Source organism: Nerophis ophidion, linkage group LG20, assembly GCF_033978795.1.
Source record: "Nerophis ophidion isolate RoL-2023_Sa linkage group LG20, RoL_Noph_v1.0, whole genome shotgun sequence".
NCBI classification, from domain to species: domain Eukaryota; kingdom Metazoa; phylum Chordata; class Actinopteri; order Syngnathiformes; family Syngnathidae; genus Nerophis; species Nerophis ophidion.
The window spans coordinates 6,823,397-6,838,309 of NC_084630.1; the positions used below are offsets into that span (position 1 = coordinate 6,823,397).

General features: G+C 41.6%; 1 protein-coding gene across 2 annotated transcripts in view; it reads right to left on the reverse strand.

The window, feature by feature from the left end:
- LOC133538684 (zeta-sarcoglycan-like) overlaps window positions 1-14,913 on the reverse strand; it is a 449,291-nt gene that overhangs the window by 370,176 nt on the left and 64,202 nt on the right. The window lies entirely within an intron of this gene.

The window sequence follows — 14,913 nt, forward strand, 5'->3', positions numbered from 1 at the left end:
TCCGCTGTGAACGGGACTCTCGCTGCTGTGTTGGATCCGCTTTGGACTGGACTCTCGCGACTGTGTTGGATCCATTGTGGATTGGACTTTCACAGTATCATGTTAGACCCGCTCGACATCCATTGCTTTCCTCCTCTCCAAGGTTCTCATAGTCATCATTGTCACCGACGTCCCACTGGGTCATTATTGTCACCGATGTCCCACTGGGTGTGAGTTTTCCTTGCCCTTATGTGGGCCTACCGAGGATGTCGTGGTGGTCCGTGCAGCCCTTTGAGACACTAGTGATTTAGGGCTATGTAAGTAAACATTGATTGATTGATTCATTCATTTCTGTCATTCTTCCTCTCCACACTGTTTCCGCATGTATGCGCTCTGTATGTGATGTGTTGATTGTTTCAACATGCGCCTCGACGAATTACCAGCATACGCATGGAAATAAAAAAAGTACTGGTCTGTTGGGCATCGTGGTGCCGGGTTCGATTCCCTCGAGGATGCGTCGAAATAGAACACAGCAAAGGTAAGGTTTAACTGTCTATTTGAATAACAAAAGGTGCTAGAAAACAAAAATACTGGAACTAAGAAAAGGCAAACAAAAGACGCTAGCATGAAAGCTATGATGAAAAAATAGTAAACTAAACTGGCACATAGGCACACAAAGGGGAAAACAAAACATTTAGCATTAGAGCTAAGAATGAATAAAATTGCGCAGCATGAGAGCTCGCGAGAATAATACAGGAATTGCATGTAAGCAAAAGGTGCAAAGTTGTGTGAAAACAAACTAGAGTCCCAGGCAGAAGAATGAAAAGAGGAAGGCTTATAGAGGGAAGGTGATTAACAGAGAACAGGTGTGCAAGAACCGGGAGTAACAGCTGAAACTAATAAGCAACCATGGTGATGGACTAAACGGGAAATAAACGGATCAAACGGAGAATGAGAACAAAGACGGAAAAATAAACACTAATATGTGAAGATCCGAGTCACGGATCGCAACAGGTGTTTTTCCAAGGCAGAAAGAAAACAAGTTACCACACGTTAGCACGAGTCAAAAAGGAAGCGGATGTGACACCGTCAAATAAATACTTCAAAATAAGAGTCTCTGGAAAACGTATATAAACATGGAGAATGTTTTAACACTTTCTTCTATATTCCACTGGCATTCCAACTGTCATTATTCAATGTTCAACCCATTCCTACTATACGTTCAAACATATTCTTACAATCATTTTACATTCTTTCTGCATTTCAGTTTAGCTGCAGATATAAGGCGTTCACACACATTTTTCTACAGCAGCGATGTCAAACTCATTTTAGATCGGGGGCAACATGGAGAAAAATCTACTCCAAACTGGGTAAAATCACGGCAGGATAATTTAAAAATTGTCACACCTGGACATGGATCATTTTTGCTTCTTCGATGCAGAGAGGATACGGGACGAGCCAGACGAGAGTGCAAGTACATGGTTGTTTATTTGACCACTAAATGCAAAAATGAACGAACTAAGGGCGCTCACAAAGAGGTACAAAACTTGGCTACAAAAATACAAACAGGAAAACAAAACACCTGCTCGATGGCATGAAACACGATAAACTATAAACTTAAACTTGCACTGTGGCAAAACTATGAACAACTAAAAGAAAAACACTTACTGTGACCGAAACAAGGGGCATGGATAGCAGGGTGCGTAGCAGGTAATCGTGAAGGCATGAAGGCAAGCACATGCAAAAATCCCAGACTGATGGACAGACAGCAAAAATCCTTAAATAGTACCAGTGGTAATGAGAAACAGGTGTGAGAGCGTGACTAGGATGGCAAGGTGAAAATCAATGGGTTGGCATGGAAACAAACGAGACCAGGAAATGCAAAACGTGAAGCAAGAGTCCACAAACAAAACAAAACATGATCAAACATGAAACCAGATTCAATGTTTAATCAATGTTTATTCATATAGCCCCAAATCACAAATGTCTCAAAGGACTGCACAAATCATTACGACTACAACATCCTCGGAAGAACCCACAAAAGGGCAAGGAAAACTCACACCCAGTGGGCAGGGAGAATTCACATCCAGCGGGACGCCAGTGAGAATGCTGACTATGAGAAACCTTGGAGAGGACCTCAGATGTGGGCAACCCCCCCCCTCTAGGGGACCGAAAGCAATGGATGTCGAGCGGGTCTAACATAATACTGTGAAAGTTCAATCCATAGTGGCTCCAACACAGCCGCGAGAGTTCAGTTCAAGCGGATCCAAGACAGCAGCGAGAGTCCCGTCCACAGGAAACCATCTCAAGCGGATCAGCAGCGTAGAGATGTCCCCAACCAATACAGGCGAGTGGTCCATCCTGGACTTAAATGCTTCTATTGAGGTAGCATCTCAAACTGTTACCGGGAGGGCATTCCAGAGTACTGGAGCCCGAACGGAAAACGCTCTATAGCCCGCAGACTTTTTTTGGGCTCTAGGAATCACTAATAAGCCGGAGTCTTTTGAACGCAGATTTCTTGCCGGGACATATGGTACAATACAATCGGCAAGATAGGCTGGAGCTAGACCGTGTAGTATTTTATACGTAAGTAGTAAAACCTTAAAGTCACATCTTAAGTGCACAGAAAGCCAGGCATGACAAAAATAAAGACAACTTCAAATTGTTTTCTTTGTTTAAAAATAGAACAAGCACATTCTGAAAATGTACAAATCATTATGTTATTGGTTTTTGTTTGTTTTTTTACACTTACATGTTGCGGTAAATTGTGTGATACTGTTCATCATTCAACTCATTTGTGTTATTTTTTTTTTTTAATCAATCAAGATAACAAAATATATGAAAATCAAATTACAGGATGTTATTTATGCAGTTTGCTCATTTTCCTCGACTGGTGCACTAACATCGTGTGGTTTATTTTTGTTTACATATGTAGCATTATCTACAAATACACAAATAATTGCTATTGCGACATCTAGTGGACACATTTAGAACAGCAGTTTCTTTCATTCAAAGATTTCAGCTAATTGTTATACTTAGCAAACTCATCCCGTGGGCCGGATAAAACCTGTTCTACACAAATTATATTTTCTATTTGAGTATTAGAATCACCATATAGTAGGGCCATATATTAACATATATCAGAGCATATGAACTTAGGTAAAAAAAAAAAATATTCCAAAGGCATTAAGGCCTCTCCTGGACATGTCACTGAATAGCCCGACACACATTTCAGACCTTGTGGACTCGCCCATGACTTGCAGCGAGTTACCAAAAGGTCGTCTGGCGCCCGCTTAGACAGGTTGTAAAGTGTTCTGATGTTGTTTTGACACTGCGGAAAATCCCAGAGGTGTCTGTCCAAAGTGATGGATCCCACCCAAAACAGACAGGGCTCTCATCAGTGTTTAGCTGATACACCTGGTGACATGTCGACTGACACAACCCCTGGTGGTGGTGGTGCTGGTGGGTCTTATGTGTGTCACGAGACTCATATAGAATTCCAAAATGAAGAAGTGCACAAAAATGAATACACCGCGGTCGGATGACAACCTCATAAGTCATATTACCCACCACGGATTACTTGCATCAGGCAAATTTAGTACCAGAACTGTAAAAAGTATATTATATTATCGCAATAGTCTACATACAGTATGTCAGGGATGGGCATACTAATAATAAAAATGAATTAGGATTCAGTTTATTATGTAGATTGTCACATTATATTAAAAAGTCTAATCAGTCATAAAGTGGATATACATGAACTATACTGTCCACTGCTTACATCTTGGACAAGACTAACACAAAGACCTGAACCAGGGGCTTCTGTTCACACACACATTCTTGTATTTGTTATCTTTTTGAGACCTCAAATGCCTACCTCTTTCGGACCATTAATAATATATGCAAACTATGCAAATAGAAAAGAAGTAAGCACTGAGTTATTTATTTTTTATTTGTATTTGTTTGTTATTGTTTTTTAATCTTCATTATTTACTTCAACTTATTACAGTGTGTCTTTATATACATATTATATACAAGTAATTTTGGCCAAAGGGGGCACATTTCAATGTCTTACACACACTTGTTATTACATATGTTGACTAAAGGGGAGCATTTTTAAAAAAAAACGAGCAAACAAACATTACAGGGAGCCAGAACAGGACCGCTGACGGGTCAGCCCACTTCCAACGCCCTTTAAAAAGGTGGAAAACAGGTGAACATTGATGGGGGGTTAGTAAAAAAATATTCAGTCTAAGGCTGGACTCCCGGGGATGGGGTCCGGACTGAGACCAGGAAAAAAACCTCAAGAGCTATAGTACACACAAAACATGTTACAAAGAATACACAAGACTTGCAACAGTGAATTTGAAAAATCCCTTCTTTTTGAGACCACCCTAATTTAGATTGAATTCACCACCTGGGGTGGAAATGAGACATTCTCTGTTAGATGCACTGGTTTTCCGTATTGGGAGTATGGTTTCGGTCCTAACCTGTTCACCGGTCCTCATATTAAAGGTACTTTTCCTTGTTGATGTCTCAAGAAAGGTATAAATACAAGAACACACACACACACACACACACACACACACACACACACACACATATACATTCCTGTATTTGTTAACTTCTTGAGACCTCCGAAAAAATCCCTACCTCTTTAGGTAGGGATTTTTCACCACCCTTTTTAGATAAATAAAGATTTGTATTTATAACATTAAACATATGTAAATAATATGTACGTGTAAAAAAGGCAAGCGTTTAGTTAATTATTTTATTTTAGATTTTTTTGTTTGTAATTGTTTTTTTCATCTTCTTTATTTACTTCAAGTTATTACAATATGTTTCTGTATACATATTTTTTGATCTTTTAAAAATAATTTTGGCTCCGGCCAACACTTATGTGTTGGCCAGATGGGAGAGAACTTTACATTTTTATACACACTTTTTATTTCATATTTTGACCAGAGGAGGAGCACTTTTAAAACCGACACACGGTCAATTTGGAAAATACCTCCTTTTTGGGACCACCCTAATTTTGATGGATTTTACCACCAAAGCAAATGAGATTTCTATTTAATTTTTTTTGTAATGTGCTTAAGGCTGATGACGAACGAGTCATGAACCACAGATGGCCCCTGTGCCGCAATTCGGGCAACACGGCTGTAGAAACTAACTGTTAATGGCCACTGCAGTCTTAGTACCGTAGTGTATTTGTTGATCCGACGGTCACATGTGGGAAGCGGGATGTCTTACGTCAGCACCGGGAGTCGTAAAATCAGCTGTTCACCTGGGGTTTTTTTTGAGGATGACTAGGGAAGTCCTTCTTTGGCTGCTGTCTTGTTTTTATCATACATTTCTGCTTTTGCCCCTGTCAATGTTTACTTTTGTATGCACATTAAATCAACAACAAAAAAAAAAAAAAGACTTTGGAGCAATGTTCACAGACTCTAGTATTTGGCTCTCTATTAGATGCAATGGTTTTCCGCATTGGGACCATGATTTTGGTCCTAACTTGCTGTAGAGGCTAACTGTTAATGGCCACTAAAGTCGTACTACCCTAGTGTATGTGTTCATTTGTTCATCCTACGGTCACATGTGGGTAACGGGTTGTCTTACGTCAGCACCGGGAGTCGTAAAATCATCTGTTCACCTGGCGTTTTTTTTCAAGGATAAATAGGGAAGTCCTTCTTTTGCTGCCATCTTGTTTTATCATATATTGCTGCTTTTTCACCTGTCAATGTTTACTTTTGTATGCACATTAAATCAATGAAAAAAATCCTGACTTTGGATCAATGTTCACGGACTTTGGTATTTGGATCTCTCTCAGATGCCATGGTTTTCCGCATTGGGACCATGATTTTGGTCCTATTTTGCTGTAGAAGCTAACTATTGATGGCAACTAAAGTCTTACTACCGTAGTGACTTTTTTTCATCCTACGGTCACATGTGGGACGCGGGTTGTCTTACGTCAGCACCTGGAGTCATAAAATCAGCTGTTCACCTGGCGGCATTTTTTGGGGGATGAATAGGGAAGTCCTTTTTTCGCTGCCGTCTTGTTTTTATCATATATTGCTGCTTTTGCCCCTGTCAATGTTTACTTTTGTATGCACATTAAATCAATGAAAACAAATCCTGACTTTGGAGCAATGTTCACGGACTCTACTATTTGGTTCTCTCTCAGATGCCATGGTTTTCCGCATTGGGACCATGATTTTGGTCCCAATTTAGTGTAGAAGCTAACTGTTCATGTCCACCAAAGTCTTACAACCGTAGTGTATTTGTTCATTTTTTCATCCTACAGTCACATGTGGGCCGCGGGTTGTCTTACGTCAGCACCGGGAGTCGTAAAATCAGCTGTTCACCTGTTGGGTTTTTTCGGATATGAATAGGAAATTCCTTCTTTAGCTGCAGTCTTGTTTTATCATATATTGATGCCTTCACACCTGTCAATGTTTACTTTTGTATGCATATTAAATGAACAAAAAAATCCTGACTTTGGAGCAATGTTCACGGACTTTGGTATTTGGATCTCTCTCAGATGCCATGGTTTTCCGCATTGGGACCATGATTTTGGTCCTAACTTGCTGTAGAAGCTAACTGTTGATGGCAACTAAAGTCTTACTACCGTAGTGAATTTTTTCATCCTACCGTCACATGTGGGTCGCGGGTTGTCTTACGTCAGCACCGGGAGTCATAAAATCAGCTGTTCTCCTGGCGGAATTTTTTGGGGGATGAATAGGGAAGTCCTTTTTTCGCTGCCGTCTTGTTTTTATCATATATTGCTGCTTTTTCACCTGTCAATGTTTACTTTTGTATGCACATTAAATCAATGAAAACAAATCCTGACTTTGGAGCAATGTTCACGGACTCTATTATTTGGCTCTCTATTAGATGCAATGGTTTTCTGCATTGGGACCATGATTTTGGTCCTAACTTAGTGTAGAAGCTAACTGTTAATGGCCACCAAAGTCTTACTACCGTAGTGTATTTGTTCATTTTTTCATCCTACAGTCACATGTGGGACGCAGGTTGTTTTACGTCAGCACCGGGAGTCGTGAAATCAGCTGTTCACCTGGTGGGTTTTTTCGGAGATAAATAGGAAATTCCTTCTTTAGCTGAAGTCTTGTTTTATCATATATTGATGCCTTCACACCTGTCAATGTTTACTTTTGTATGCATATTAAATGAACAAAAAAATCCTGACTTTGGAGCAATGTTCACGGACTCTAGTATTTGGATCTCTCTCAGATGCCATGGTTTTCCGCACTGGGACCATGATTTTGGTCCTAACTTGCTGTAGGAGCTAACTGTTAATGGTCACCAAAGTCTTACTACCGTATTGTATTTGTTCATCCTACAGTCACATGTGGGACGCGGGTTGTCTTTTGTCAGCACTGGGAGTTGTAAAATCAGCTGTTCACCTGGCGGGTTTTTTGGGGGGATGAATAGGGAAGTCTTTATTTAGCTGCCGTCTTGTTTTTATCATATATTGCTGCCTTTGCATCTGTCAATGTTTACTTTTGTATGCACTTTAAATCAACAAAAAAAATCCTGACTTTGGAGCAATGTTCACAGACTCTAGTATTTTCCTCTCTATTAGATGCAATGGTTTTCCCCATTGGGACCATGATTTTGGTCCTAACTTAGTGTAGAAGCTAACTGTTAATGGCCACCAAAGTCTTACTACCGTAGTGTATTTGTTCATTTTTTCATCCTACAGTCACATGTGGGACGCAGGTTGTCTTACGTCAGCACCGGGAGTCATAAAATCAGCTGTTCACCTGGCGGCATTTTTTGGGGGATGAATAGGAAATTCCTTCTTTAGCTGCCGTCTTGTTTTATCATATATTGATGCCTTCGCACCTGTCAATGTTTATTTTGTATGCATATTAAATGAACAAACAAATCCTGACTTTGGATCAATGTTCACGGACTGTAGAATTTGGATCTCTCTCAGATGCCATGGTTTTCCGCATTGAGACCATGATTTTGGTCCTAACTTGCTGTAGAAGCTAACTATTGATGGCAACTAAAGTCTTACTACCATAGTGAATTTTTTCATCCTACCGTCACATGTGGGCCGCGGGTTGTCTTACGTCAGCACCTGGAGTCATAAAATCAGCTGTTCACCTGGCGGAATTTTTTGGGGGATGAATAGGGAAGTCCTTCTTTGGCTGCCGTCTTGTTTTTATCATATATTGCTGCTTTTTCACCTGTCAATTTTTACTTTTGTATGCACATTAAATCAATGAAAAAAACCCTAACTTTGGAGCAATGTTCACGGACTCGATTATTTGGCTCTCTATTAGGTGCAATGGTTTTCCGCATTGGGACCATGATTTTGGTCCTAACTTAGTGTAGAAGCTAACTGATAATGGCCACCAAAGTCTTACTACCGTAGTGTATTTGTTAATTTTTTCATCCTACAGTCACATGTGGGACGCGGGTTGTCTTACGTCAGCACCGGGAGTCGTAAAATCAGCTGTTCACCTGGTGGGTTTTTTCGGAGATAAATAGGAAATTCCGTCTTTAGCTGAAGTCTTGTTTTATCATATATTGATGCCTTCACACCTGTCAATGTTTACTTTTGTATGCATATTAAATTAACAAACAAATCCTGACTTTGGAGCAATGTTCACGGACTGTAGAATTTGGATCTCTCTCAGATGCCATGGTTTTCCGCATTGGGACCATGATTTTGGTCCTAACTTGCTGTAGAAGCTAACTATTGATGGCAACTAAAGTCTTACTACCATAGTGAATTTTTTCATCCTACCGTCACATGTGGGTCGCGGGTTGTCTTACGTCAGCACCGGGAGCCGTAAAATCAGCTGTTCACCTGGCGGAATTTTTTGGGGGGATGAATAGGGAAGTCCTTTTTTCGCTGCCGTCTTGTTTTTATCATATATTGCTGCTTTTTCACCTGTCAATGTTTAATTTTGTATGCACATTAAATCAATGAAAACAAATCCTGACTTTGGAGCAATGTTCACGGACTCTACTATTTGGTTCTCTCTCAGATGCCATGGTTTTCCGCATTGGGACCATGATTTTGGTCCCAATTTAGTGTAGAAGCTAACTGTTCATGTCCACCAAAGTCTTACAACCGTAGTGTATTTGTTCATTTTTTCATCCTATGGTCACATGTGGGCCGCGGGTTGTCTTACGTCAGCATTGAGAGTCGTAAAATCAGCTGTTCACCTGGTGGGTTTTTTCCGAGATAAATAGGAAATTCCTTCTTTAGCTGCCGTCTTGTTTTATCATATATTGATGCCTTCACACCTGTCAATGTTTACTTTTGTATGCATATTAAATGAACAAAAAAATCCTGACTTTGGAGCAATGTTCACAGACTCTAGTATTTGGTTCTCTGTTAGATGCAATGGTTTTCCGCATGGGGACCATGATTTTGGTCCTAACTTAGTGTAGAAGCTAACTGTTAATGGCCACCAAAGTCTTACTACCGTAGTGTATTTGTTAATTTTTTCATCCTACCGTCACATGTGGGCCGCGGGTTGTCTTACGTCAGCACCGGGAGTCGTAAAATCACCTGTTCACCTGGCGGGTTTTTTCTGGGATAAATAGGGAAGTCCTTTTTTCGCTGCCGTCTTGTTTTTATCATATATTGCTGCTTTTTCACCTGTCAATGTTTACTTTTGTATGCACATTAAATCAATGAAAACAAATCCTGACTTTGGAGCAATGTTCACGGACTCTACTATTTGGTTCTCTGTTAGATGCAATGGTTTTCCGCATGGGGGACCATGATTTTGGTCCAAACTTGTTTACCGGTCCTCATATGGAAGGTACTTTTCCTTGTTGATGTCTCAAGAAGGGTAGAAATACACACACACACACACACACACACACACACACACACACACACACACACACACACACCCCTGAGCAGTGATGTGTGAAGCAACAGCAGTTCAGATCATCAGGCCTGAGATTGGACCGGACTGACAGACCATCACTCAAGAGACCACTACAGTGTGTGTTAGCGGGCAGAGCTTCCTTGGGTAGTAAATTATTTACTGTATTAGTCAGCAGGCGCCAGTATTTATCAGACTGGGTCCTCTGTTTTCTCCTTTTTTGAAAATACATTATTATAGAACTATAACTCCATATTTATTTTTAACATGATGTCATCCGAATAAATCGTTGCAGTGCCAATGCTCTACTTTTATTATTCTGTTTTTAAAAACATTAATGCATGAAGAGTTTCTTTTTATATGGTCTTTATAGCATTTAGAACAAGGATATTTGCATTTAGAGATGATGCTCACTCAGGGCTTGTACAGTATAATAAAACATCGTCAGTTTCAGACCTGTAACACATTTGGATTACCATATATTTTTGATGGGTTTTTCTTTAGTTTATGGTCTGCCTCTCACTATGCAGTGTGGCGATTTCAGATGTGACATAGCCAATTACTTACATGAGTTATATTATAAAATACAGCTACAGGACTGTTGGAAAATAGACCAAGCCTCAGCATTTCTGCTGTAATAACTTTTGTTAGAGTCTTGCATGCGTGGCTTACCGTCCAGGTATGCATGGTAACATCTAAAATGGTCAGGTTTAAGCCCACAAACCAAGATTATGCCGTAATAAGAAGGTGCATTTTATTTTTATTTTTTTTTTCATATGTATGCAAGTAATTCTGCAGAGGAAATGCAATGATTTTCATAGTGCATGGCGAAATAAAGCTTAAAGGTGTCATAATATGATGCAATTCTTGTGGTCTACATAATATGTAATGGTGGTTCTTTGGTTAACATTTTGCATGGATTGTTTCCAGACCATTTTTAAGATGCTTACTGACAGTTTCTTCAGAATGTGAATTTTGGGGGCTGCTTTATTAACGTGCCTCCACTTCAACTGCGTCTCCACTAGGGCTGCGAATCTTTGGGTGTCCCAGGATTCGATTCAATATCGATTCATGGGGTCGCGATTCGATGATAAATCGATTTTTTGGATTCAACGCTATTCTCGATTCAAAAACGATATTTTTCCGATTCAAAAGGATTCTGTATTCATTCGATACATAGGATTTCAGCAGGATCTACCCCAGTCTGCTGACATGCAAGCAGAGTAGTAGATTTTTTTTAAAAAAGCTTTTATAATTGTAAAGGACAATGTTTTATCAACTGATTGCAATAATGTAAATTTGTTTTAACTAATAAACGAACCAAAAATTTGACTCATTTTATCTTTGTGAAAACATTGGACACAGTGTGTTGTCAAGCTTATGAGATGCGATGCAAGTGTAAGCCTCTGTGACACTATTGTTCTTTTTTAAAAATGTTTATAAATATCTAATGATAATGTCAATGAGGGATTTTTAATCACTGCTATGCTGATATTATAACTAATGTTGATACTGTTGTTGATAATATTCATTTTTGTTTCACTACTTTTGGTTTGTTCTGTGTCGTGTTTGTGTCTCCTCTCAATTGCTCTGTTTATTGCAGTTCTGGGTATTGCTGGGTCAGGTTTGGTTTTGGAATTGGATTGCATTGTTATGGTACTGGAGAGGAGGCTACGTCGGATGGTCGAACCTTGGATCCAGGAGGAACAGTGTGGTTTTCGTCCTGGTCGTGGAACTGTGGACCAGCTCTATACTCTCGGCAGGGTTCTTGAGGGTGCATGGGAGTTTGCCCAACCAGTCTACATGTGCTTTGTGGACTTGGAGAAGGTATTCGACCGTGTCCCTCGGGAAGTCCTGTGGGGAGTGCTCAGAGAGTATGGGGTATCGGATTGTCTTAATGTGGCGGTCCGCTCCCTGTACGATCAGTGCCAGAGCTTGGTCCGCATTGCCGGCAGTAAGTCGAACACATTTCCAGTGAGGGTTGGACTCCGCCAAGGCTGTCCTTTGTCACCGATTCTGTTCATAACTTTTATGGACAGAATTTCTAGGCGCAGTCAAGGTGTTGAGGGGTTCCGGTTTGGTGACCGCAGGATTAGGTCTCTGCTTTTTGCAGATGATGTGGTCCTGATGGCTTCATCTGACCGGGATCTTCAGCTCTCGCTGGATCGGTTCGCAGCCGAGTGTGAAGCGACCGGAATGAGAATCAGCACCTCCAAGTCCGAGTCCATGGTTCTCGCCCGGAAAAGGGTGGAATGCCATCTCCGGGTTGGGGAGGAGACCCTGCCCCAAGTGGAGGAGTTCAAGTACCTAGGAGTTTTGTTCACGAGTGAGGGAAGAGTGGATCGTGAGATCGACAGGCGGATCGGTGCGGCGTCTTCAGTAATGCGGACATTGTACCGATCCGTTGTGGTGAAGAAGGAGCTGAGCCGGAAGGCAAAGCTCTCAATTTACCGGTCGATCTACGTTCCCATCCTCACCTATGGTCATGAGCTTTGGGTCATGACCGAAAGGATAAGATCACGGGTACAAGCGGCCGAAATGAGTTTCCTCCGCCGTGTGGCGGGTCTCTCCCTTAGAGATAGGGTGAGAAGCTCTGCCATCCGGGAGGAACTCAAAGTAAAGCCGCTGCTCCTTCACATCGAGAGGAGGCAGATGAGGTGGTTCGGGCATCTGGTCAGGATGCCACCCGAACGCCTCACTAGGGAGGTGTTTAGGGCACGTCCAACCGGTAGGAGGCCACGGGGAAGACCCAGGACACGTTGGGAAGACTATGTCTCCCGGCTGGCCTGGGAACGCCTCGGGATCCCCCGGGAAGAGCTAGACGAAGTGGCTGGGGAGAGGGAAGTCTGGGTTTCCCTGCTTATGCTGTTGCCCCCGCGACCCGACCTCGGATAAGCGGAAGATGATGGATGGATGGATGGATGGATGGATGTTTATGGTATTGCTGTGTATTCTTTTGATGGATTGATATAAAAAAAAAAAAATCAATTTTTTTAAAATGAGAATCGATTCCGAATCGCACAACGTGAGAATCGCGATTCAAATTCGAATCGATTTTTCCCTACATCCCTAGTCCCCACCTTGTCAGCCATGTTGTTGTGATTTTTAGCGCTTCCTTGTCAGACCTACCAACGGATACAAGTTAGACCTATACACAAATTGACATCTATTTTATTAGTCCACTGTGACGTGCGGTGAGGTTCATGGCTGGTGAGGCACTGACTTCATCACAGTCAGATTTACCAACATATGAACACTAAATAGTATCTTATTCTCCATTTGATTGGCAGCAGTTAACGGGTTATGTTTCAAAACTCATACCAGCATTCTTTACACATACAAACTGTAGTACAAAAAAAGCACATTTAATAAAAAAAACTTTATTATGGTCTTACCTTTACTTATAAATGAAGTCAATGCGCCGCTCCTTCTGAACAAAAACTTGTTTATATAGGTCTTCCTTATCTTTCTTCAGTTTTAAAATTCTCTCTGTCTCGATGGAGATCACTGTCTGAAGCAAACCTTTTAGCTCCGGCATTAGTCTTCCTTTAATTATTACCTCCTGCTTCTATTGAAAGTCCAGTTTAGAAAACTGTTTTATTTTAGATATGTAATCCTCCGTGTAAAAAGTCCAAGGGAGAGGAAAAAATAAACACACGCTGCTCACTCTTCCTGTTTGTTGTCACTTCTTCTGCAGCCGAGTTGTCCAAAGAATGATCCCTGGGATCACTAGCGCCCTCTACCACCAGGAGGCAGGAGAACAGGTGCCTCACACAGTGCGTCTTCATAGCCGTTTTATGATTGCCCAGCACAAGAAATACGGTACACACATACATCCATCCATCCATCCATCCATTTCCTACCGCTTATTCCCTTTTGGGGTCGCGGGGGGCGCTGGCGCCTATCTCAGCTACAATCGGGTGGAAGGCGGGGTACACCCTGGACAAGTCGCCACCTCATCGCAGGGCCAACACAGATAGACAGACAACATTCACACTATAGGGCCAATTTAGTGTTGCCAATCAACCTATCCCCAGGTGCATGTCTTTGGAGGTGGGAGGAAGCCGGAGTACCCGGAGGGAACCCACGCATTCACGGGGAGAACATGCAAACTCCACACAGAAAGATCCCAAGCCTGGATTTGAACCCAGGACTGCAGGAACTTCTTATTGTGAGGCAGACGCACTAACCCCTCTGCCACCGTGAAGCTCAGTTGTTGACAAAATACACTGTACATTATACACTTACTAAACTATGGAAATGTATAATATAATTTATATAGCAATACGGTCTCACTGCACAGCGGCCAGCAGTTAGCCGAGTCATTGGTGTGAGTTTTCCTTGCCCTTTTGTGGGTTCTTCCGAGGATGTCGTAGTCGTAATGGTTTGTTCAGTCCTTTGAGACATTTGTGATTTATGGCTATATAAATTAACATTGATTGATTGATTGATTGCGCAATCCATGGCGAGGCTCAACTGGCTGCTGACTCACCGCAAGTCTCTTCTCAGTATTTGAACGGAAAATGTGAAAATTCAGCGATTTTTAATAAAAAAAAATAATCCAAAACTGGTGAAGCTAAATGGAAAATAACTTTATAAATTATAATCACTGGATACATATAACAATTGAATTAATATTTTTTTTCTTTTTACATTATTTTTCTTGTGGTGAAGAAGGAGCTGAGCCGGAAGGCAAAGCTCTCAATTTACCGGTCGATCTACGTTCCCATCCTCACCTATGGTCATGAGCTTTGGGTCATGACCGAAAGGATAAGATCACGGGTACAAGCGGCCCAAATGAGTTTCCTCCGCCGTGTGGCGGGGCTCTCCCTTAGAGATAGGGTGAGAAGCTCTGTCTTCCGGGAGGAACTCAAAGTAAAGCTGCTGCTCCTTCACATCGAGAGGAGCCAGATGAGGTGGTTCGGGCATCTGGTCAGGATGCCACCCGAACGCCTCCCTAGGGAGGTGTTTAAGGCACGTCCAATTGGTAGGAGGCCACGGGGAAGACCCATGACACGTTGGGAAAGACTATGTCTCCCGGCTGGCCTGGGAACGCCTC